We start from the raw sequence: 25,106 nt of genomic DNA, 5'->3' as shown, positions 1-25,106 counted from the left end.
TAAACGTAAACTTTCTTTTGCTCTCTCCAGGTGTTTTCCTAGCAGTTTGGCTGTCCATGTCTGCTGCTTGTCCTCCTTTTGGGGTGTTAGGCCTGTAAGGTATATGCCAGCTGCACTTCTGCTACACTCAGGCTGTTCTCCAGGCAAGTTCTGCAAGGCATTTCCTGGTTCAGAAGTGAATACCCCTGACAAGGAATATTTTTTTTCCTATTTTGCAGTGTTGTTCACAATTTGCGACACAATTCACAATTTACGATGCCATTCACAAATTTAGATAATCACTTTTTGTGATTCGTCCTATTGCTATGCAACTTATTACCAACTCGCAGTTTGAGGCCTCACATTGTACAAATATAGGGATTTCACAAAAAGGAGCTCACAAATTTTCCTATTTGTACATGTGGACACAAAATCTGATCCGACTACATCTTTTTTGTTGCCATTCCAATATTCGACTACTTATAGACAGTTCATGTAATTTATTTCAAATTAATTTCTTCACATGCACTGCTACTTTTAGTATCACTCAGTATGCTAAATGCATACACCCATGGCAAATATTAGACACAATTGTCTTTGTGCTATTGCAGCAAGGAAACAAGTGATAAATGTTGCCTGAAGATGTCAGAGTAAGAAAACCCAGGAAGGTATCAAGTGCAACATTTCAGAGGAGTCTCCAAATGTGCATGGCAAATGATGAAAGGCAGACATTTCAGCATCAATTACAGTTGATTAAGTTAAAAAGCTGTGTAAATATGCGCCTAATAGCAAAATCCTCTTGTGCAACTCCTTTGAAGGATTTTTCAGAGGAAAATACTTTGTAGTCACTTGCCTCCTCCCTTTCAGACATATTAGATGATCAATAATCGTTAATTATTGAACAGACTTCAAGGGACATAGTAAAGCTGCCATAGAATAATAAAGATAATGGTTCCGGTGAACATTGCATGGGTGTTTTTGGTGAATCTGACTTGCAAGCAGAGAAAATGGGACCCTTAAATAAATACTGAGGTTCATCAGGTACATAGCTGAAAGAAAGATCAGAGTCAGGATGTGAAAATGCAGAACGAGCTAGAGAACTGTAATTATGTGCATGACTCTTTTAATGAAAGTGCATAAGAAATGCAAAGGTTGCAAAAGCTAAGGAATATAAACTTTTAAGTGCCCCAAAAACATAGTGTCCCCATCGTTTCGGATAAGGGCTGACAGAAATGCTATGAAACTCGCAATATACAAAGGGCACTGACTAGGCGAATATTCTAGAAATATTTTCAAACTGCATATCAGACGTTCAGTCATTAAACATACAATAATGGCAACAGAAGCTTAAAACAAATATAAAATAGCTAATCTTATCATAATACCAATAGTTACATTTTAAAAGTATATAATGCATGGGAACATGCAATATCTAATCTTCTTAATACAGGTGAATTGTGACACATGTAATAAAGAAATAATGTAGCTGCTCAACTGTGATAACGTATTACATTTGAGTTCTAACATCACTACGCCTGCTACCAGAGCCAGCACCCACAGTGCACGAGAGGTCAAGGTTCATGATTATAGCTGGGGGGAAACGGGAACTGTCTTTTCTTCTCATGATTTGTTTGTCTTAAATGAAAAGCATTAATCAGAAAGAAGATATTTATGGCAACATGTTTATTTTCCAGGTCATTACAGGAAAAATAGAATCTATGCATGTTTCAACACAACATTTTTTAGTCTGAGTTGTTAAGATGATCCTACTATCCTTTGACAAACACTACTGACTGCTGGTTGGTGTGTTTAGTTTTGGAATACAGATTCTCCTTTATTCTTTGTTTTAGCAATGGACATGGAAGAGCAAGATACTAAAGATTTAAGAGGTTTCATTGAAGGGTGATGGTGTAACCATATATTATAAGGAATAACATTCCCTCAATCATACATTAAAAGGACATTGCTAGTCACCTTGGAATTCCATGATCATGGCCTCCTTAGTGACTTACAATAACCTTATAATGTACAATAAGGGGTACTTTCTCCCATATGTGAACTAACATAATACAGTCAATAAGGCATTCAGGTTTTCACTCACAAAATCAGCCACCAATCTAATGTGGCCGTGGGCGTAGCTTCAGGTGGTGTAGGGGTGTGACACCCTCTAACTAAATGCATTCCTGGCTTTGTAATTGGGTCTGGGGGCCCAGAGTTGGGTTTGCTATGTCTGTGTCAGGTTTTCGGCCATGAAGAAAAGGCAGAACTGTGACCCTTGATGTAAAAAGGGAGAGAGAGAGAGAGAATGAAATATATAGATTCATAAAGACAAAAAACACCCGCCTGGCAGACCGATTGTGAGTATGACAAACACCTCCAGACACTTAGATCTTTTCCTTAGTCCATATGTCACAGAATTACTATCATATCTGCGGTATACTACAGATTTTCTGTCAAAGATGGACACTATCCCAAGGCAAACAAATTATTTTTTAGCAACAATGGATGTTTCATCATGATATACATCCATCAAACACCAATTTGGCATGGAAGCTTGCAAGTACTTTCTGCAAACACGTCTGACTGAATTTGTACAACATACGGGAATGTTGGTGACTATGTTATAATTTTATCTAACCCACAACACTTATATATTCAATAATGATTTTTTATTCAAAATCAAGGCACAGCAATAGGAGCAGCATTTGCACCAACATACGCCAAACTTTATATGGGTTGGTGGCAAAAAGAAGAGGCCTGGTCTGGCGAGATGCTGTGGGTCAGATTTATAGATGATCTATTCATTATCTGGGAGGGACATGAGCATAAACTACATAAATGTATTAATGCACTGAATAAGAATAACCTGAACATTCATTTGAATGCAACAATGAGTAGACCTAGAATTAAGTTCCTTGATGTCCTGCTGAAGGTTAAGGGAGAGAAGATTGAAACCACTGTATATCGGAAAACAACTGCATGCAACTCAATATTACATGGTAACAGTAGGCATCCCAAAGCACTAAATTGGAGCATACCTTACAATCAGTTCTTACGTGCTCATAGGATCTCTTCTGATTATCATACATTTGAAAGTGAATAGCAGCAATGATACAAATATTTTCAGAGAGATTATGTCCACAACAGGTCCTCACGGATGCATATGAAAGAGTCAAATGTAAGAAAAGGGAGGATCTACTTTACAAACACAAACCCCCTGGTGCAAACATAAAGAAAGTGAAAAATGAAAATGAGGAACAATCCAGTTCCAGGTGTTTCTGGAATATACTTGCCAACATCAGGTGATTAACAACATACTGAAACGTAATTGGCATATATTAAAACAAGATCAACATATTAGAACCAACAATGTTCAACATCCAAGTATAACGTATCATAAAACAAAATCATTGGGAAAACTTTTAACACAGAGTTTATCAAAAGGGACAAAACACCTTGGTTAACAAGGAAGAGCCTGGGTTTCTGGGGATGTGGGCACTGCAAAGTCTGTAAATATGCAATAAGCATGCAAATGTACGAAACAATGGAGGGGAAGAAGATCACCATCACAGAAAGAATTACATGTCAAAAATTTTGTCATCTATATCATACAATGTGGTTGTCAGAAAATAATATGTGGGAAGTACCATCCGTAAGTTAAAGATTAGTTTTCTGCAACATCTTTGAGCAATTAAAAACCATGATAGAACATACCCACTGGCTAAACATTTTTGAGAGGTTCACGAAGGAAATTGCAGTAGCCTAACTTTTTATAGGATCAAACAGATTAAGTCAGATCCCAGGATGGGAGACAGAACATTAGAACTCAGAAGAGCAGAATCCAGAATGAGAAACCGTGGGGACATAATTTGGATGCTGAGATGCATGTGCATCTCTAATAAAAAGAAAATGAAATGAAAATGAGATTAAACCCTTTAAATTAGAGATGTCTGATAGAAGGGCAAATCGCATCCAATAAAGAGAAATATACGATAAATCGAACACTATTATACATATTACAGACCTGAGTATGGAAGTCCCTGTCGGTTGCAAATCAGTGAACTCTTAATTTGATCACGATAAGGATGAAAAACTGGAATATATAGGGCGAACTTTGCACAATAATGTGTATTTATGTTGTTTTATCAAGATATTGCACTTGAGTGGGACAGACCAATAGATATGTTTGAGATGAGTTCAAAGATTGTATAACATCAGTTTGACTACATATCAGGAGGACATGCATGTGATGCACATATGCGAAGTACGAGGACAGCACATGAGTAGCAGATGTGTACATATAGCACATTACTCACTAATGCTCCTCGTAGGATAACAAATTGTGGTTTTGAAGAAAATGCAAATAATTCTTATTTAATAATGTTTAACATTTGTGGACATATTTACTAATATGGAGGAACAATATAAAAATGTTTTTGCCTGTTTACATTTATTGCAGTTTGCACTGCACATGTCACTATATTAATGTTTTAAAAGTAGTCCTAGGCAGATCCTGGGGAGATTGGATCCCATATATGACTATTTTTATGCACAAATAAGTATATTTTGGAAATATTTATGTATTAGAGATCATTTGTTATATTGCATTGCACTTTACTAATAAGGGGGATAGACAGAGGTGAACGACATGAGATGCATTGACAGTGAGATATGCGCATAAATTGGATGTTTATGTGCCACAATGTTCCCACTGTTATACAGTTCAGAATACGCATCCGTTTGAGTAAATATAGTCCAATTAGATATGACATGCTGAGCACACACTAATTTTGAGTAAAACGGAATACATGACGCATTAACACTTAAATGAGTGTATGAATCGGGTGTTTATGTGACATAACGTTTACATATATATGATCTATAAAGACGCATAGAGATGTGTAGACACAGTTTAAGTTGATATTATATGGTCGGACAGTGCATTGTTATTTCCAAATGGGACTCATGACAATGATATGTAAAACCAGTGACATGGTTTCATCAATTGTGAATGAATTTAAATATGTAATATTGAAGATTTGATAAACATTATGAAAGAAGTAACAGAAATATGTCTATGAGACAATGTCATGAGTAAGAGTTAGGTTGTTGATGTTATACTCTCCATTTAAAGATGGCCAAAACGAGACTCCTAACACTGTAGTTGCGAAAACAAACAATGGACTTGACATCTGTACATAGAAGTTAAGTGAATAGGATCAGTGTCCAGTGGAATGCGACAGCCGAAACGCGTTGACTCTTTTAGTTTTTCACTTATGGGGAGCAGCACTGAATAAATAAAAGACTTCTTGAAAGAATCACCTGGCGGATGGTCATTCTCTCCTAAGTAAATTTTGACACAGTGCTTTTTAATATCCTGACAAAAGGTGTCTATCCGGGCATTTTCATTTGTCAGCAACCAACGTTGTCAAATTGACTTTTTTAATCTGATCAAATTTAGATAACAACAAGGAATACTGGATTAGTTATGATGTGTGAAAATGAATCCCATCTATAAAACATTAACACTATAAGTACCAGAATGCCCTGGCATTGATAAAAGGCAGCTAAATTGGAACAACATGAAAATGCAAATTGAAACCACCTGATGAAGACGGAAGTTGAAACGCGTTGTGGTGCTTGGAGAAATGCATGCAATCTGCCAAATATCAACAGTGGAATACATTGTAACTGCCAAGATGTAACCTCTGGGAGTGCAGCATTATCTTTGTGGTTTAATTTAAAGGGTTTTGGTCTTAACTCTGTGCTGGCACCAGCAGATTGAGTGCTCTGTTTAAAGACCACTTTGCTTGAAGATTTAAATGAAGCAGTAGCACCCGGTATTTTTGTGAAGACTGTTGATGAGTTGGTGAGGACATACTTATCCCCTGCGTTTGTTTTGCCCAATGGAAGATGTGGCAGTGCCTTGCACCATTTCGAAAAAACAAAGATTACAATACTGATGCGGCTCTGAGAGGAGTCCGGAGGTTTGGTGGAATTCACCAATTTTCATCATAGAGAGCAGGGCACAACTAGAAAGTGGCGAGTTAATTGTTGTGCCACATTGGGAAAGTTGGTTTATGACAAATGAAAATGCACGGCTAAACACCTTGTGCCAGGATATTAAAAAGAACTGTGTCAAAATTGACTTTGTTAATCTGATCAAACTTTCATAACAACAGGAATACCGGATTAGTTATGATGTGTGAAAATGAATCCCATCTATAAAACATTAACACTACAAGTACCAGAATGCCCTGGCATTGATAAAAGGCAGCTAGATTGGAACAACGTGCAAATGCAAATTGAAACCACCTGATGAAGACGGAAGTTGAAACATGTTGTGGTGCTTGGAGAAATGCATGAAATCTGCCAAATATCAACACTGGAATAAATTGGAAACTACTAAAATATAACCTCTGACAGTGCAGCGTTATCTTTGTGGCTGACATATATATATATAGTGGCTGAGTTTCTAAATGTGAAACCAGCTATCCTGGATTCAATACCAGCTTCTCTGATTGTTCACATTGTGTTTGTGTGATTCTAGACAAACCTTTTAATTCATAAACCCTCATTTTTATTATCACATATGAGAACACTTTTAATTACTTGAGTTCAGAAGGTGAACTGTACATGCACCTCTTATGTTTGATTTAATGGGCCATAATGTTCCACAATCTATAATTATCATTTAGGCCATATTCAAGGTTTACATGATTACTGGCTTGACTCTTGGTCCAATAATGGTGGTGGGGATGAGCCATTAATGTTTCCAAGTTCACGTAAAAAAATTATCACTTCTAATAAATGCCTGTCTATGCAGTAATCTGATGTACTAAGATTAAACACTCCCATATGTTAAAGAAATAGACTTTTTTGAATTATAAAGAATCTTTATCAAATATTTACTATTTGTTTGATGCAGAATGTACATGCCAAACGTTTTCATGGTTTCAAGACTTTTAAAGCCAAGCCAGACCATTGGGTTGGTTTGCCCTAATGACTTGACTGAGCACTCTTCTCTATTTGCACCTTGGGCTTAGTACATGGGGCTGTTAGTCGCATGATAAAATGATTTGTAAAAGGCAAGGATGGAAACATGGATCCCTCTCGACTTACACCAATTTGACAACTCTACCATTTAGGATTCTAGTGACAGAGACGAAGACAAGCATTTGCAGTGAAAATGCATTTAAGTGATCCCTGGCCTACCAGGTCATGGTAAGTAGGGCAGGGGCACAGTTTAAGAGGGTGTGTTTGGGTTGCACCATCCCACAACTGCATTCTTGGCTTGATAGTTGGATCAAGGGACTCTGCTATCGTTGTCTGTTTTGCTTGTGGTTCTCATTTCACTTAGGCCTTTTAATTGTTAATTTGTTTGTGATGAAATGTACATATATCGACTCGTTCACCCAGAAATAGTACATTTGCACCCATAGAATGTTCTTCTTGAATGGGTACAAATAAACTGCTGCTTGGAATTCACAAGCATTGAAAGCTGCACCTGTCTCATGTGTCCAGGCATGCAACAGGAATTCAAACACCCAACAGGTGAGGGGACAAATGCTTACAAATAATTTAACCACTGCCACTTGGGTGGTTTTCCGAATAACTGTTTTTTTTTTGCTCACTGTGCCTCTCTAGACAGACGCCCACCTAATGAAACCAGTACTGACCCCGTTCATCATGAAAATAGTCCATCCTGAACCTCAGTCAACTGACCACTCCACTTTCCAGCCCACTGCTTTTTTGGGGGGGAATTAGGAAATGTGAGGTTCACACCACCCAAAACTCACTTGGTAAGCTACACCCCTGTGGGGGGCACCTATTTCTCTTACCTCCGATGCATTATACAATTGCTCACTAAAATTCATGACGGCAATGCAATATTCTGCTTATCATAAAAAGCATACATTGATAAAGCCATTAGAGCTGGCTTTGTGCGATATGAATATTTGTGAGAGTTAGAATGAGGTATTGTCCTACATTTTATTTTATGAATCCTTCAAAATACATTGGAAACAGGCAATACAAAGTACAGTGCTGAACAACTGTAAATGTAGGTTGTGGCAAGCAGTAGCACTACAGGTACTGAATATTAGAAAGGAACGTGAACAAACAAGAGGACTTCTTTCTGTGCCCTGTAGGCCACAGTAGGGATTGACTGCTTGTGGTGGGTTAAGTGCAGGGCATAGACAATGGCTGTGCACTGCCCACAACAGGTTGAGCACAAGCCTGTGGCCAACCCCTGCTTTGCACAGCCAAAGGTTCAATTACATGCTATGCCTTCATAGGAAGAAGCCCTTGGCACATTGTATCAGGTGAAGACTTGGTTAATTTGAGGTGCTCAGAAATCTCCCTGTTAGGGTGGCAGGGCACTTGTGAGATTTAGGATCATGGATAAGATGAGAATGATAAAGTGACTTAACCCCACATTGGGTCAAAATAAAAGTACAGGGAGTGACAACAGGTAATGAAGGTAATGTTGTGTAAGCTTTCACCTACTTTTCATTTTTCACATAATATGTATGAAAGTGCTAGCTGCAAAATTCAGCAGCCAGATTTGCTTAGAATCTTCACCCTCTTCACCCACAACTTCCATCCCTGATTAGCTTAACAATCTCCACTGGCTACCAGTCAGGAAAAGAGCTATCTTTGAAACCTTTTGCCTGTTTCACAATTCAACTCATCACAAAGGACTCCTTAATTTGCAAGCAAAACGTTGTGTCAACTCTTTCCAATTGGCTTCCATCAATCTTGTCAGTATCTCTCTGGTTAAATAAAGCCGACTTGGTGAACGTTCTTCTTCCTTTCTAACTAGAAAATACTGGCACACCCTTTCTAACCCCCTGTGGTCCATCACCTATCCCACCATCTTCAGGAAAAGCACAAAACATGAAAATTTCAACAACTCACCTTCTTTCATGCTATACACTGACCCTCAGCTCCAGGACGCCTATGTGGTATTTGCCATGCTATGCAAACAATCATCATACATATATCCATTTGTTAGATACACAGATCTGATTTGTGTGACTGTATAGACAATCTTTGTAATGCACACATCCCCATGTCACGTTTGTACTTATTTTAAATATTTTCCTTCATCAGACTGAAAAGTGCACTGGACACTCTTCTGTCTAGTCTATTCAACAGACTACCTTAAAATAATTGTGCTAGTTATGGGCCTATTAAAATAAATTGTAAAACTACAGTCTTTAAATCTGCGTCTGAGTGTTGCTAAAGCAAGGATCATTTCAGTTGAAGTCTTGCTTTACCGTCATCAGGATCACCCCGCTGCCTTACTCTTACTTCTTTGGCTGAGGCAAAATCAGGAGCGGTACATCACATTTAATTATCATAACAATTTCTTATATTTTCCAGCCAATAAAGAGAGTTTACTTTGGGTTAAAGGGTTTTATTAATCAAATCGTTTTTAGTAGTTCATCTTTATTAGAATCATCGTAGAAATTCATCAGTCTCAGTCATTAGTTTTGTCAGAAAACAAATAATCAAAAATAAGTAATCAATAATTCATAAAATGCATTAAGCATCATCCATAAAGGAAAAAGGGCCAGATGTATGACACGATTTTCCAGTCTCAAAAGGCGAAAATCGCAGTTTGCTCTATTCAAAACATTTTATTAATTTTAGTTAAATGTGAAAAGACATTACATAAAAGGGCTGCAAAATAGGCACATATAATTCTTACATTAATATTGTATCTAAATATCAAACACTATAACTATAAGTTTGTTTCATAGTAAATATCCATAAAGTACCTAACTTTATTAGTAATATTAGGGACATTATTTATATTGAGACCTTCGATGTCCATATCATTTCTAATGGCAATTACTAAAAGTTCAATGGCAAGAAGAAACAGTAAAGGTGATAATGGGCAACCTTGCCAGGTACCTCGAGAAAGGAGGAGGTTATTAGAAATATGACCTTTAATGAACAATTTAGCGGATGGATTTGAATAGAGAGCTGATATCACACAAATAAATGAATTACTAAAATTAAATGTAGCTAAGGTTCTGAAAGGATATTGCCGATTAACATTATCAGAAAACATTTCTGCATCTAATGCCAAGACACCTGCTGGTATTGGTAATGATGATCCAAGATAAATGGCATCGAATAATAATCTGACATTATTTACTGAGTGTTTATTTTTCATAAAACCAGATTGTTCAACATATACGATAGTATCAAGGATCGAGACTAACCTGATTGCAAGAATTTTTATGCAAATTTTGCAATCTTGATTAGTTAAGGAAATGGGATGGTAATTTGAAACAATATTTGGATCTGTGTTAGCCTTGGGTAGAACTATAATCAAAGCTTTAGTAAAAGACCAAGAAGTTGTTCCTGTACTACTGAAGTGAGTGAATAGTTTGAGTAAATGAGACTCCAGATAAGTAGAAAATTCTTTATAAAACTTAGCAGGGATACCATCTGCACCTGGAGATTAAGGAAATTTAAGGGATTTAATTGCCACTTGTACTTCTTCCAAAGTGATCGGAAAATCCAATTTATTTTTGACAGACTGAAAGATTTTAGGCAAGCCACACCTGTCTAAAAGATTATCACTGTGTAACATATCAACAGAAGGGGGGTTGTTATATAAAGTTGAGTTGTTTTTACATCGTGTAAATGTATGCATAGGTGTGGATGGTTTAAAATAATACCAAGTTGTGTCCATTTCTTTCACCTGTGGATGTGGATTCGTTGTTTCTCTGTGAAGGAACCTTTGACCGAATCATGTCAAAATTGGAATATTAATGTTCAAGGTTTTCCTGCCTATATTCTAAATTCAGTAGAATACTACATGTGATTGCACATGACAAAGAAATGTGATGGCATGTCACTTCGTCTGCAGGTGACCAAGGTAAGTGTGCACATACGTAGCAATCCTCAATGTCTAGTGCTTGTGTGAACTCCTGAAATAATCTAGAATTAATATTGGTTGTGTAATCTTCTTTTATGTGATTCACAAATGACGCTTTCAATTTTCCTTCATCTATTATTTGTGTAGATGTCACAGGAGCAAGTGTAGAAATAGATTTCTCTACCTCTGGTGTGAAATAACTCCCCACTAACATTGTTATGACCACTATCACTACTACTAAAAATGTAACACCCATACTAATCTTCCATTTACCCTTGGTTAGGAAACACAAGTTTGTCTCTAGTCAGATCATTTTATGAAATATAGCAGCAGGTAAAATCAATAATCCACTTTTGAACTTTTACACAAAGCAGTTTCTTGATTTTTTTCTTTAGCAGTTCTTTCAACTTCATTTACAGCAGTCTTTGTATAGTTATCTGTAACCCTACTCCAACCTTTTCTAAATGTGTTATCCGTACTCTTCTACTGCAGCCTTGGGTCTCAGGAAGCCTCAAACCTTTTGCTTTGTTCAGAAATCTTTTTCAGCAACTTTCCAATACTCTTTTCAGTGTGATGTCGTGAAGGCTTGAATAGTTCTGATCTCAGGTAAATCAAATCCTGCACTGATTAATTTAGTACTTGATCCATGTGGTAGGTTCATTCGGGTGTAGAATCCCTTTGAAAAAGTGCCCATTCTCTTTTTGACCTCCTTGGAGACTTTTGATCTTCTTTTGTGTCACTTACACCGCTTGACTCTGTCTCTTCAGTGATTGTTGGTGGTATGCGCTTCAACTGACTCACTTGATCTTAATTTTTTTCAACCATGGTTTCAGGGCTATTCAGCATCATGTGTGAGCCTTCTTGTTCCAGCCCTTGTCCCTTCTCCTGGATCATCTACTTGTTCCAGTGATGTCTCAACTTCTGTCTCATATTAAGTCTTTGTTTCTTCTTTTGGAGTGTTCCCTCCCATCTGTGATATTACATGAACTTGGACTAGTGTGATAATTTGAAATCCTCCACCTCCTTCTGCTCTTTGTGATGATATTGTTTATGGTGGTGCAGTCACAAGTTTTCTTGGTTCTGGTTTGTAGAACACGATCTCTTCATAAGGACACCTCACCTTCCGAGTATGTGATACATGCACCCAATTCAGTGTTCCAGCACACCTAACTGCAGTGTTTGTGATCAAAATTACTTGGAGCAGACCTTTCCATCTCAGTTCCAAACAAGTCTTCTGCATATGCTTCCTGGCAACACCTCAAAGCCATGAATCTTCCACAACTTCTTGACTCATACAAACTGCATAGTCTGCTCTCATGTATCCTCACTGTTTCTCAGACATTCGCCGTCCACAAAGATTGCATAAGCAGGCTCTTCTAAAGGTTCTCCCTTATGTCTGGTCTTGGCTTAGTGCATAAATCTGTGACATGACAACAATCATGTTCAACATCATTATCATTTATATTTTCAGGTATCAGCAAAAGAGTTGCCAGATCAACAATGTTTTAGCTCTTCATTTTCAGCAGCAAGAATCAGTTGCTCATACTTTGTAAATCTGCTATTTGTCATACACTGTGTTGTAGTTCAAGTAAGCAGAACTTCAATGGAGTAAGGCCACATAACAGTTAAGGGATGTTCCATCGCTATATTTTCACATCTCGCAATACTGACATCAACTGCTGCAACCGCTTTAAGGAATCTGGGCAGTCCTGCAGCTACAGGGTCTAGGGTAATTTAAAAATAAGCCACAGGTCTTTGTGAATCTCCCTGCATCGGCGGAAACACTAAGATAGTGCATCCCTCCCTCTCACTGCAAAACAATCTGAACATCTTACTGTAATTAGGCGTTTCTAGTGCCAGGGCATGACAGAGACTTTCTCTCAGTTCTAGGTTAGAATTTAAGCGATTGTCGACCCATGGAAGCAGATCAGGCTTGGCTACTAGGGAAAGGTTTGATATCCACTGTCTACAGTAGTCAACCATTCCCAGGAACATCCTGACTTTTCTCCGTGTCCTCAGTGGATTCTTCTTAAGGATATTTTATACTCTTTCTGTGATACTTTTTTGTTCCCTTCTCAATAATATGTCCCAAGTATTGGACTTCTTTTTGCCTGTACTGTAGTTTACTTGGAGACACCTTATGTCTATTCTCAGGTAGGTGATTAAACCAAGCAATCGTATCCTGCCTGCCAGCCTCTCATGTATCTGATGCCATAAATTGGTCATCAATGTATTACACGAGAACTAATCTGCAAGGCATCTGCAGAGACTCAAGATTCTTTTTCAAGATCTAACTGAAAATTAATGGACTGTGTGTATACATTTCGGAACGTGGCACTATACCAAAACTCTATTTCAAAACATGAATGAGAACTGACTGTCCTTATGCAAATGAATAGAAAAGAAGGCCTGGCAAAGATCCAGAACAGTAAACCATTTTGCAGTACACAAGATTTGAAAAAGTATTGTAGCTGAATTCGGTACTAGGGGACAGCAATGTTGTTAGTCTTCTGAAGGTCCTGCATAATCCAATATTTACCATTTGGCTTCTGTAAGCCCAAGACCAGAGTGTTGCAAGGGCTTCCAACAATTGCCTTTAAAATCCCTTTCCTCAAAATGTCTTCAATTACTGGTGTTATTCCTGCCACTGTCTCTGGGGTCAAATTACATGGTGATGTCTTTGGATACCCTACTTTGGGCTTCAATATGATTCAGACTGGTTCTACACCCTTGAGTAGTTTGGTATAATTTCCTGTTGAGTCTGATACTCCTAGGTTTACAATTTCTTTCAAATCAAGAGGTAAATTCTCTACTGTTCTCACCGGATACAATCCTACAGCTGCTCCCTGCTCCAAATGCATCTCTTCATTATGCATTTGAAATTCAACACCATTTGATGTACAGTAAATTGTGCAATTTAACTTGCACAACAAGTGTCTCCCTAACAGAAGTTCAGGGCTTGAATTGCAAACAACAAATTGATGATTTTCCTTAAATGAACCTATTTTTACAAGGACTTTCTTTCAAACTGGGTTTATAATATGTTTATTTTCACCTCCTACAACTTGGATCTTCTTTCCTGAGAGGGGTAGGTCTGGGGCTTCTGCTGTTGTAACAGTGGAACGGATATTTCCGGTGTTGACAAGAATAGACACTTGGTGGTCATTAAACTTTCCTTCTAGAAATGGTCCACTCTGGTCTACCTCTAAGACTGCGCCAAGTATGCCATCTTCCTCCCTCCTCAGGCACCATCAATGAGAATTGTCAGATTCAAAACTATACCCTCTGGCATAGGTTACTGTTGAAACAGGCCCTGATTCTGAAATGCAGTCAGGTTTGCTCTGGGCACCTGATTTACATTATATCAAGGGGTTCCTGTATTCTATGTGACCATCGGTGCTTGCGCGGCCTGCTTCATTAGAACCTGTGTCTGCATTGGCACTTGCATTTACTGAACGGATATGTTTCGTATCTGCACTTCATTTCCTCCTTGCATTTGGCCATCCTCACCTAATATATTTGGGTTCAGCCTACACTCCCTCTTCCATTTTCCAATTTTGTTATAGAAATGACGAGTAGTCAGCCGCAACCAACATTTCTGCTGGAGGGGATATCGTTTCAGTGAAAGTCTCGGTTTACCATCATCAGGGCTAACCCCCGCTGCCTTACTCTTTTCAGGTTGTGGATTTTTCATGTTGGCTGAGATTAATCAGGAGTTGCACATCACATTAAATTATCATAACAATTGTTTATCCATTTCAGCCAATGAAGAGATCTTAGTATGAGTTGAAGGATTTTATTAATCAATTCTTTTTAGTAGTTCATCTTTATTAGAATCGTCATATAAATTCATCGGTCTCAGTCATTAGTTTTATCAGAAATCAAATAATCAAAAATTAGTCATCAATAATTCATAAAATGCATTAAGCGAGTTCCATGAAATGAAAAAAAATATCCTGATTCTAGGAAAAAGAAGGAAAATCTGTCACAGCATAAAGCTTCAGCATCAAAATCAGCTTAATTGCTCAATAGTCAATCAGGGTAGAAATTCTCACGAAGAGAGGTCCAAGAAATTCAGTAGAGTCTCTCAGTACCGTGCTAACACGAGCATGAAAGGGATCATTTATTGAATGATGTAAATGGCTTAACCTATTCTAGAAACACAAATTATGATAGACAAACAAAATCAATGTTACAAGTTAATGTGGTTTCTTCTGTCATCAGCAGACCAATCAGCTTTCGATGCAGCCATGGGACGCATTCACTCCCCATCTTCTCACAGGAACACAATATTCTTCAGCCTTAAGACAGCAACTATGTCTTATAGAATACATTTTTTGTCTAAGTCCTCATGATTCATCCTCCCATTCCAGACTGTATTCCTGTGTGTGTGCTTTCTTATCTAACCTTCTATTTAACAAGTATATTCATAATCTAACAGTGGTCTTTTTAGAAGTAGAAACATCTTTTTTAAACAAGTATTAAAACATTTTGCACAACAACTATTCATTGTGAACAACAAGTATTTCAAAAGGTCAAGCTTTATGCTGACTGTATAATTTCTTGGCTTACTTAACTATAACATGTCAGTGTCTTAGCGTTTCAGCCCTACTATATTTAAGTCTGATTGCCTTCTACAATTTTTGTATTATAAACATGTTTTAGTCATCATTACCTTTGCACATTATTTCAGTATTATTTGTCAACTTTTTTTATGCTTCTTCAGTGTACTTTTACTCCTTTCTGGAAATCACCAATTATAACTTGAATTCACACGAAAAGCTGTGGTTGAGAACTCCATACAGAGTGAATGGAATCACATATTTAAATGCACATTTTTTTTTTACTCCGCAGGAACAATATTTTTTCTAATGGAGAAACACACTCATGTACACCCTCTTCGCATTTGGGGCTGATCCATTCTCTTTCGACCCCTTAGTCACTGATCTCAGAGTATTAGGTCATAAAGATTGTTCATTGTGCTTACTTGAAGAATTAGCAATATCCTGGCTTTTGTTCTAGGTTCTCCTGAAAGAGAATTATCAAGTGGATGGAATTCCAGTTATACTGCTGATTGATAGAGAAACACAATTAATGTCACAAATCTGGAAAGCATTAAAGGTTTTATCTACAATCGAGTGGATGCAGAATATATGGGAAAAAAGCAGGGGGTGTCTCCTCCGCCCTATTTAGAAGATATAGAGACCTAGACAGTGTGAATAGAATGTACGGTACATCTCGTTTTGAAGGATTTCCTTCCTCTGTCAAACTCCTTTCAAGTTCTAAGTTAGTTTTTATAGAAAGTTTCATTTTTCTTTTAAATAGTTTAGTGATTTTTCAAGAGACAGCCACAAAGAAAAAAACAGAAAACACATCATGAATGACTATGATGATCGAGTAGTGAACTTGAGTACTTTTGCAAAAGTGAGAAGTTATCAGAGCTCCCCCTCCCCCACCCCACCCACCCCAATTAGGGCAGGGGAGCGTTGCCCCCCTTGCTGCCAGTGCAGCAAATGTGAAAAAATGGAAATAAAATGAATTACTTTTTATTTTTCACTGCTCCGAGCCTGAGCAGTGTTTGGGGGCAGGATTTGGAGAGGGGGGCTGCTTGAGGCTCCAGGAAGTGCGGTTGTGTTGAATGGAGGACAATGAGGAGCAGAAGGAGGAGAGTGGGCAAGCATATTTTTCTTTTTTTTGGCCCACTGACAGGCACTGTGAGAAACTCACATTGCCTCCAGCTTTAATTCCAAAGCTCTCAGTCAGGGCCCCTCATATTAACAGCCATGATTAAGAGCTTTGGAATTTGAGCCTACAGGCACTGTGTTTGTTTACAGCCTGCCACTGGCCTGTGGCTCCCGACCCTCCACTGTTAAGGGTCAGGCCGCTACTGAAAGTTATTGTCATTTTCATAATTCAAACCTCAAAGGCAATGGAAGAAAACGTTCACGAGGACCCATCGCAAAACTAGACATTGTTGTGTTACATTGTGTTAATGTAAATTGTTATGTAAAATTCTTGAAATGGAAGAATGACATGCGCCTTCGAAAATTGCTGCTCTGGGGTGTCGATTTTCCATTGGCTTCCATATGCTATATTTTTATCGTACCATCGACTTTGGAGGAGTGTTAAAATACGTACAACATTAAGCAATTATAATTTAGCGTGTTTATAGCGTGTAATTGAACACAATGTTTGTTATCAGGCATAATTTCCACATCTAGGGGTTTGTAAAAGTGCGTGTGTTTTTTGACATTTTGCATAATGCTAAAATATGCTTAATTTTCGTCTGTGGGAGACTAATTTGGTCATAATTCCTCGCCGAGAGTCATTTTCTCATCAAACGAGAAATGTTCTCCTCAAAACAGCCTCATTGCTAGTATCTCACTTCACTTTTTTTTGTAAGCCCCCCAAACTGCTAGCATTCTGTGAAAACAGCGCACACAAATTTCACCTTTCTCAAGATGTTACCTAGATGTATTTAGCACGAATTAATACCCATGATACATGTGAGCCACGGGGAGTCCCCTATCACGCAGCAGGCAATGTAACAACTTCGGTTGCTAACAGAAGCATTGGGACTCCATTTTACAACATGTGGTATCAGATAAAAGACAGAATAAACTACCCCATGAGTTTGAAGAGTTTGAGTGGTTCCCGTAATCCCTCTTTGCTGATGTAGACTCTAGATTATAGTATTCTGGCATTAATTTAGGTGGTATGTTGTAAAAGTGAAGTAATACACGTCAGCTGAAAGCAGTACCAGAACATCTGTCTTCAAATGTGAAATTAAACGAGAGGCTCAGTTTACATAGAGACAGACACAAATCTGTGCTGTGAAACTTCACTTCTTCCGCCCCAATTCATAAGCAGAAGCGTATTGAAAGACGATGAATCAGAGAAAATGGTTTATGTCTATTGTGCCCTGATAAAGTGTTCGTTCAGGAGTTCAAGGATTCCCGTAGGTGGGGTTCTGGAACGGTGAATGGTTCCTGCTCCTGTCAAACTCTTTTCTTCTTGATTACTAGTTTTTGTAGAGTATCAACATGTGCAGAGACTGAAACCCCGGACCAACGACACCTGTAAGTGAGTGAGCTCATCGAATAGTGCAATATGATATGACCCACAGTAACCACGGAGAACTGAGAGATTTCAGGAAGTAGTGACGGCATCTCTATAGTATTACTTTCTATGTACACATATAATAGAGAACCCTTTGTTTCCCAGAAGCTGCTGACAATTCCAGAAAATGGCTCCTATTTATATTCCGTGTATTGCCAACTGAAACTATTTTTTAATGTAATTTTTTTTTGTCATTTACAAGGTGATAGTGGCCCAAGAAAAGTCTACGATACACGGCATTCTTAAATTACCATTTAAACAAGCAATGGTAAAGTTAATATGTCTCACTAGTTCGAAATGGCATTCCCGGCTTAATGCTCTCTAAAAGCTACAATCTACACTTTCCCAAGAAAGATTACAGTATCACAAGGCATTACTGGATGCCCCTTAACTTGGACACCAGTATTCTGTAAGGCCCCCAAACTGCTAACATGCTGCAGTACCTGAACCCCCTACTGGACATCCCATGGAGATAACTCCCCCTTTATTACGAAGCAATCACCACAGGTGGTTATACAGAGGATATGTGTCTGCAGAGGTGGAGATAGTTTAGGTATGGTAAGAAAGGTAGAGTAGTTATGGTAGGTTAGGCATAGAAAGTATGGCAGGTTCGGTAAGGTAAATGGATACGGGAGGTACATAGGCCCAGATTTAAGAAGTACAAGCGCCACATTAACTTAATTTATTTTTACCTTAATGTGGTGTTAGGCGTCAAAAATCATAGCACCATATTTACAAAATGACGCATTGTGCCACTTTGTAACCCTTTGCTCCATATAATGCATACGCCATGCATAATGTATGCAAAGAGGGTGTTCCTTCATCATTTTTTGCGGCTACTTTTTATGCATGCTCCAAGCACTTGTTAAAATGGGGACACCATTGGTTACAATGGGCTCCAATATACTATTCAGGGTTAGCGCCAAAATGTTGGCGCAAACCCCGAACAGTACATCAATAGCGTCAAATATTTTCACGCTATTGCCCCCTACCCTGCGCCATGGTTCACCATATTTTAAATATGGCCCACAAATGGTGGCCCATAGCTTTTCGTAGGTATGTATTGGCCTTGGCAATAGGCATCCACACTTGCAACCAACCACTTGTCAAATCCTTCATTTTTGTCATTGCTATCTTCTTCTTCACGGAGGGGTAAATGGATTGATGGGTCCATGGGACAAATAATTGGCGTTTACGTTTTTACTGGCAGGGACATATTTCAAGGAGAACATAAAAACCTGCAGATAATAAGGCCACTTGGCTAACCTAGGCATGGCCATGCCAACTCCGGTTGTAGAGAATATGTCAATCAGTGTTTTATTCTTTTCTCATTGCAGAGATTTCGCCCCAAGTGTGGAGACTTCCCCACAATTGTGGAGGCCCTTTGTGAATCAGACCCTTAGTTTTGTAGATGGGGATGTGCAAAGTTTTCATTTCAGAAAGAAGTCTTGAAATATTCCTGATTATTGACCTGCCCATAATATATAGTTTTCCACTTTTGCCATACCTACCCATTTACATTTGTTCTCTTTAAAGTGATGGTGGTAACTCACTAGCGTTGTGTATGTGAGTAATTATCTTGCATAGTATTTTCTCACAAGTACTCTAAAATCGGACGAGTATTCCAAAAGTGTAATGTGCCATCACCTAATCAGCATTTTGTATGCAAGGACATTCTTTGTTTAGTAACTCACCACAAATTACACTTGTATACCAAATACTTGCAGAGTTCCAGATTCTCATAGTCAATTCTTACTCGTGTGGAACTTGAAGGTCTTTGTGTATTTTTTTATGTTTCACAAGAAAAAACAAAAGTTAGTGAGAAAAAAAATCTTTTTAGCTTTGCCTTTTTGTCATCCGAGTGGCTTACTGAGGCCTCGCAAAACGCCTGCATTTTCCATCGATCTGATATCGTGCAGAGGATGTAAAAACATTACTACTTGATTACGAGTATGGTGCTAAATAAGTATCCCACCTTATTATACATCGTTAAATATTAATTCAGTGGGGTTAATATCAACTGATTAGTATTCATTTTTAGCGCTCCACGGGAAATTCCTATTTACTGATGTTTGTTCAATTTTGCACATGGAAAATACCTGATGTGTTAAATAATCAATACTCTATTTAGCACATGCGTTATTTAGAGCATGCGTTATTTACATGGAATTTAAGGAGCGGGCAATATGTCTGCGCGTATGCCTATGTTAGGCTCTCACACATCACAGGGATGTATAGTCCGCATGTCAAACTGCTATATTTGTAAAGTTTCAGTTTCGATCAAGTTTAACGGATGCCCTTCTCTTTGCCTATGATGCTGTGCAGCCTCTCTATTTGCATCTTCTTGTACTGATTGCTCTAATACTGCAGGGATTTGGCATAGTTGAATTACGTGACGAAGCAAAGCTGCATCCATGGTGGCGTTCACTGGTGTATGAATGCTAGCTACTGAAAAGGCCATGTTCAGCATAACCATTTCTTGATGGGAGTGGATCTTCTTCCCTATGAAAGTCGTTCACTTTTTTCTATTTAAAAATAAATATATATATATATATATTTTTTTTTCTCCAGTTTATTTATATGACTTTAAGGACCAGGCACATTTCTTCGTGCTTCGTATAACCATTACAGGTATTTATAACCTACTAGGCAGGTGGTCTTTTCAGCTTTAAAGAAACTCACCTTTTTCAGGCTTGTAGCTCATAATCATTTCTTGAATGATCACATGCATTTTTAAAGACATGCAATAATGAACACCTATCTATCTGTGTTAACCACGTGCAATAAAAACAGCCTGTGGTAAATACTGCCTATTGTTATTTACCTTATGAGCTAAATAAATAACACACAGGAACCACTCATAATTAATCAGATGTTTCACAGGGAGTTGTAAAAATGTGAGTCAGGTGGTAACCACGGACAGCATGATTCGTAATCAAGGCCCATGTGTCTAAATATGTTAGGTGGATTATACATCTTTGCCAACTATGGGCCTGATTAGAAGTTGAGGCGTTATTTATTGCCTCAGATAAATAACAATATTAAGGGGTGTGTTATTATCTGGTGCGATAAATAACACCTATTATTAATTTATGTGGAATAACATGCAGATTTTGGTGTTTAATGCACCAAAATCCACATGATACAATAAATACCGTCTGCTTCTCCCTGTTAAATTTCCGCAGGTTTGACCTGCCAAAATTTAATCACTGTTGGGTTGTTTATCACATCCAATAAATATCAGATGCGTTAAATAAAACAAAACTTGCAGCTCCGTCCTGTGCATAAACAGGTGTTAGAAATTGTGTCTCTGGTTGCCAGTAAGTTTGCATTCCGTCCAAGCAACACTCTAGTTAGGATAAGGGAGATACACAGCTTAGATAACCCCTGCTCACTCCCTTGGAACCTTGGCACAAGTAGTCAGGCTCATCTCAGAGGCAGCATGCAAAGTATTTGTACCAACACACACTGTAACACAGTGAAAACACTACAAACATACTCAACATCAGTTTAGAAAAAAAGCCAATATTAATCTGAGTACAACAAGACCAAAACAGCTAAATTTCTACATACACAAGCAAAGATATGACTTTTTAAAGAATGAACTTCAATATAGTGCTTAGAAACACAAATGCTTCAATTTGGTGTTATCATGGCATTGTGACAGAGTCGTTTTCAACAATCTGACACCAATGGCTCCGGTCACAGAGTTGCATGGACCCCCAGGTGCAGTACCTTTTGAAAGTGAGGAAACAAGTGTTGGGCCTGCAAACCCCGACATGCCCCAGTAAAAAACTTCTGAGTTGATAATTTGCCTTTGCAGGGACCAATGCTTGTTGGAACTAATGCTTGTTAGAGACCAATACTTGTTTGGGAACAGCTGTTGCACAAGCCTCCAGAATCCCTATGACTCAGACTGGGTGTGGCTGAATGCAGAAGGTATTTAAACCACACCCGGCCTGAGTGAATTGCTTGATGTAAAGGTCACCGGCTGCAAAGAAGGAATCTCTGCTCCTCCACTTTTGATCTTCACATTCTGTTCTGTCCAACATCTTGGAAACCACTTCTGGAAGAAGAAGAGACTAAGGGAATGAACACTTAAAAAGGTGGTAACACGCTGTGTGCCATTTAAAAATATTTATTGCTAAAACTTGATAATTGCTGACTTGAAACTTGATAAGCGAATGTTCCAGGATGCGATGCACCTAAAATGGCACATCTTTGTGTTTTAAGGTCATTGGGATGTACAACGCTTGTCATGCTATAACGCTTACTGTAGTTGCTTTAGTTGCTTGCATTATACCACAGAAAGGTGCTTCTATTGAACAAGTATTATGAAAACGATACACTGTGAATACGTTCACTATCGCTGAGGTTTATGTGGCATTACTATTGTTGGTAGCGATACAATGTACTGAGAATACGGTTATTATCGCTAGGTTCAAAGTGGCGTTTGCATTATTTAAAATTGTTGCTGTTGATGCAGAACATTCTGTGTTTGGTACTCAAACAAAGTTGGAGCTTATCTTTGCCTTGGTCAAAATTACACTGTAATGTAACAGTGATAAGCTTGTTGTTCGTGAAGTTGAATGCTATTGTTTAACCCAATGTTTTCATAGTACTACATCATGAACCGTACTCCTTGATATTAACCCTATGTTTTCAGTGTGATTTATACACTGAATTGTGTTCATCACAATACTAGCACAGTACAATGATTAACCCATGAATATCTAGAGAATCTAATTCCCTGAGAGTTTGTTTTTATTATTGTTGCCTTTGTAAATGTCTATGAGTCGACTGAGCCAGTGTCTTGGGAAATCTCATCAAGGTGAAACACGCAAAATATGCACTGAACATCAAGGAACAGCTAGGCTTAATTGAGGTGACAAGGGACTATTCTGGGATCACAGTGGGAGTAGTTATAGGTAGTATAGGAGTTTCAAGGCTCTTATTTAATTACAGGTAATCCACATTGTTTCCGAAAATTCCTATAGAAAGGGAAAGCCATCAAAAGCAGGAAAGGGGACCCCAACAGGTACATCTAGCTTGCACATCATAATTTAAAAGTAGAATATACATGGGTTATGAGTTATTAGTTATTTGACTGATGTATAATTTATCATGGAAAAGACCGGCTCTTCAAGAGCCATCACTAGGCGTCTGCATCCAGCCCTGCGACTCCAGTGTCTCTTTCCTTCTCTCATCCATCCCCTTGCTCCCCAGACTTTGAAGTGCTAATCATGTGTATTTAAGTGGAAGGCACACAACGTTTAGGTGGAATTGGGAACAAGCAGCTTGGTCAGCATTGTGTCTCCGTAGGATGAACAGGTTAGTGCTTGACAACAAGCTGGTCCACTGAGTCGGGGAAACGAAGCGTCGCTGGATCCGGTGCAGCATCGGTTCTAGTGCTGGAGAGCAGTGGAGTGGGGGCATTGGTTCAAAGCATTGGGTCCTTGCTGCAGAGCAGTGGAGATGAGACGGCGCTGGGTCCTTACGCTCCTGTGGGGTCAATGTCCGACGGATGAAGACACAGTACGGTGACCTCCCTGGGTCATGGTCACGCCACGGGGCTGAAGCAACATCAGTCGGGGTGTCGTCCGGCATCAGTGCACTTGGTTTTTCTTGGTTTTCAACCACCTTTCACTCCCAATGGCCTAAAAACTGGAATAGACACCACTTGGCGAGTTAGGGTCCACAGCAAGTGAACCCAGAGGCTGGTAGGTGAAGTCTTTGCTGTCCCTGAGACTTCTTAACAGGAGGCAAGCTCAGTTGAGCCCTTGGAGAAACTTCACAAGCAGGATACCTAGGAAAGTCATGTCTTTGTCCTCTCTAAAACAGAAGCAGCAACTGCAGGCCTGCAAAGCACCCACAGCAAAGGGGCAGTACTCCTCCTCCAGCACTTCTCCTTGGCAGAGGTTCCTCTTGATCCAGAAGTGTTCTTAAAGGCTGGGGTTTTGGGTCCACTACTTATACTCATTAGTGCCTTTGAAGTAGGCAAACTTCAAAGGAACATCTCTGTTGTTGACAAGATCCTCCCTTGCCCAGGCCTGGCCCAGACACACACCAGGGGGTCAGAGAATGCATTGGATGAGGACAGGCACAGCCCTTTCAGGTGCAGGTGTCAGCTCCTCCCTCACCACTCTAGCCCAGGAGACTCATCAGAATATGTAGGGCACTTCCCAGCTCCCTCTGTGTCACTGTCTAGAGGGAATTGACAAACAGCCCAACTGTCAGTCTGACCGAGACGTGTATTTCACAGGCAGGAAGAGGCACAGAATGGTTAAGCAAGAAAATGCCCACTTTCTAAAAGTGGCATTTTCAAACAGACAAATCTAAAAACCAACTTTACAAAAAGATGTATTTTTAAATTGTGAGTTCAGAGACCCAAACTCTAAATCTCTACTTGCTCCCAATCAGAAACTGCACGTAAAAGATATTTAAAGGCTGTCCCCATGTTAACCTATAGGAGAGCTAGGCCTTGCAATAGTAAAATCCAGATTTGGCAGTATTTCACTATCAGGACACTTCCTACCTTTTAACTACACTGCACCCTGTCCCTGGGGCTACCTAGGTCCTAGCTTAGGACTACCTTACATGTACAAAAATGAAAGGTTTGGGCCTGCAAGTGGGTACACTTGCCAGGTCAAATTGGCAGTTTAAAACTGCACACACAGACACTGCAGTGGCGGGCCTGAGCCATGTTTACAGGGCTACTCATGTGGGTGGCACAATCAGTGCTACAGGCCCACTAGTAGCATTTGATTTACAGTCCCTGAGCACATCTGGTGCACTTTACTAGGGACTCACTAGTAAACCAAATTTGCCAATCATGGAAAAGCCAATCACCAATACAATTTAAACAGAAAGCACTTGCACCTTAGCACTGGTCAGAAGTGATAACGTGCCCAGAGTACCAAAACCAGCACAAAGTCTTGCACACAGTTAAAAATATAGGAAGCAGAGGCAAAAAAATAGGGGAAGCCACACCAAGCATGCCAGGTCTAACACAAGGGTTTAGTCACCAGACCGAATTAACCGCCCAACTTGCAACCAGGCCCTATGACTAACTTTCAATTCATACAGTAAAATGAAAATATAGGCTGAAGGT

Source organism: Pleurodeles waltl, chromosome 8, assembly GCF_031143425.1.
Source record: "Pleurodeles waltl isolate 20211129_DDA chromosome 8, aPleWal1.hap1.20221129, whole genome shotgun sequence".
NCBI classification, from domain to species: Eukaryota; Metazoa; Chordata; class Amphibia; order Caudata; family Salamandridae; genus Pleurodeles; species Pleurodeles waltl.
The sequence above is the reverse complement of the archived record's forward strand: the minus strand, read 5'-3'. Positions refer to the sequence as shown.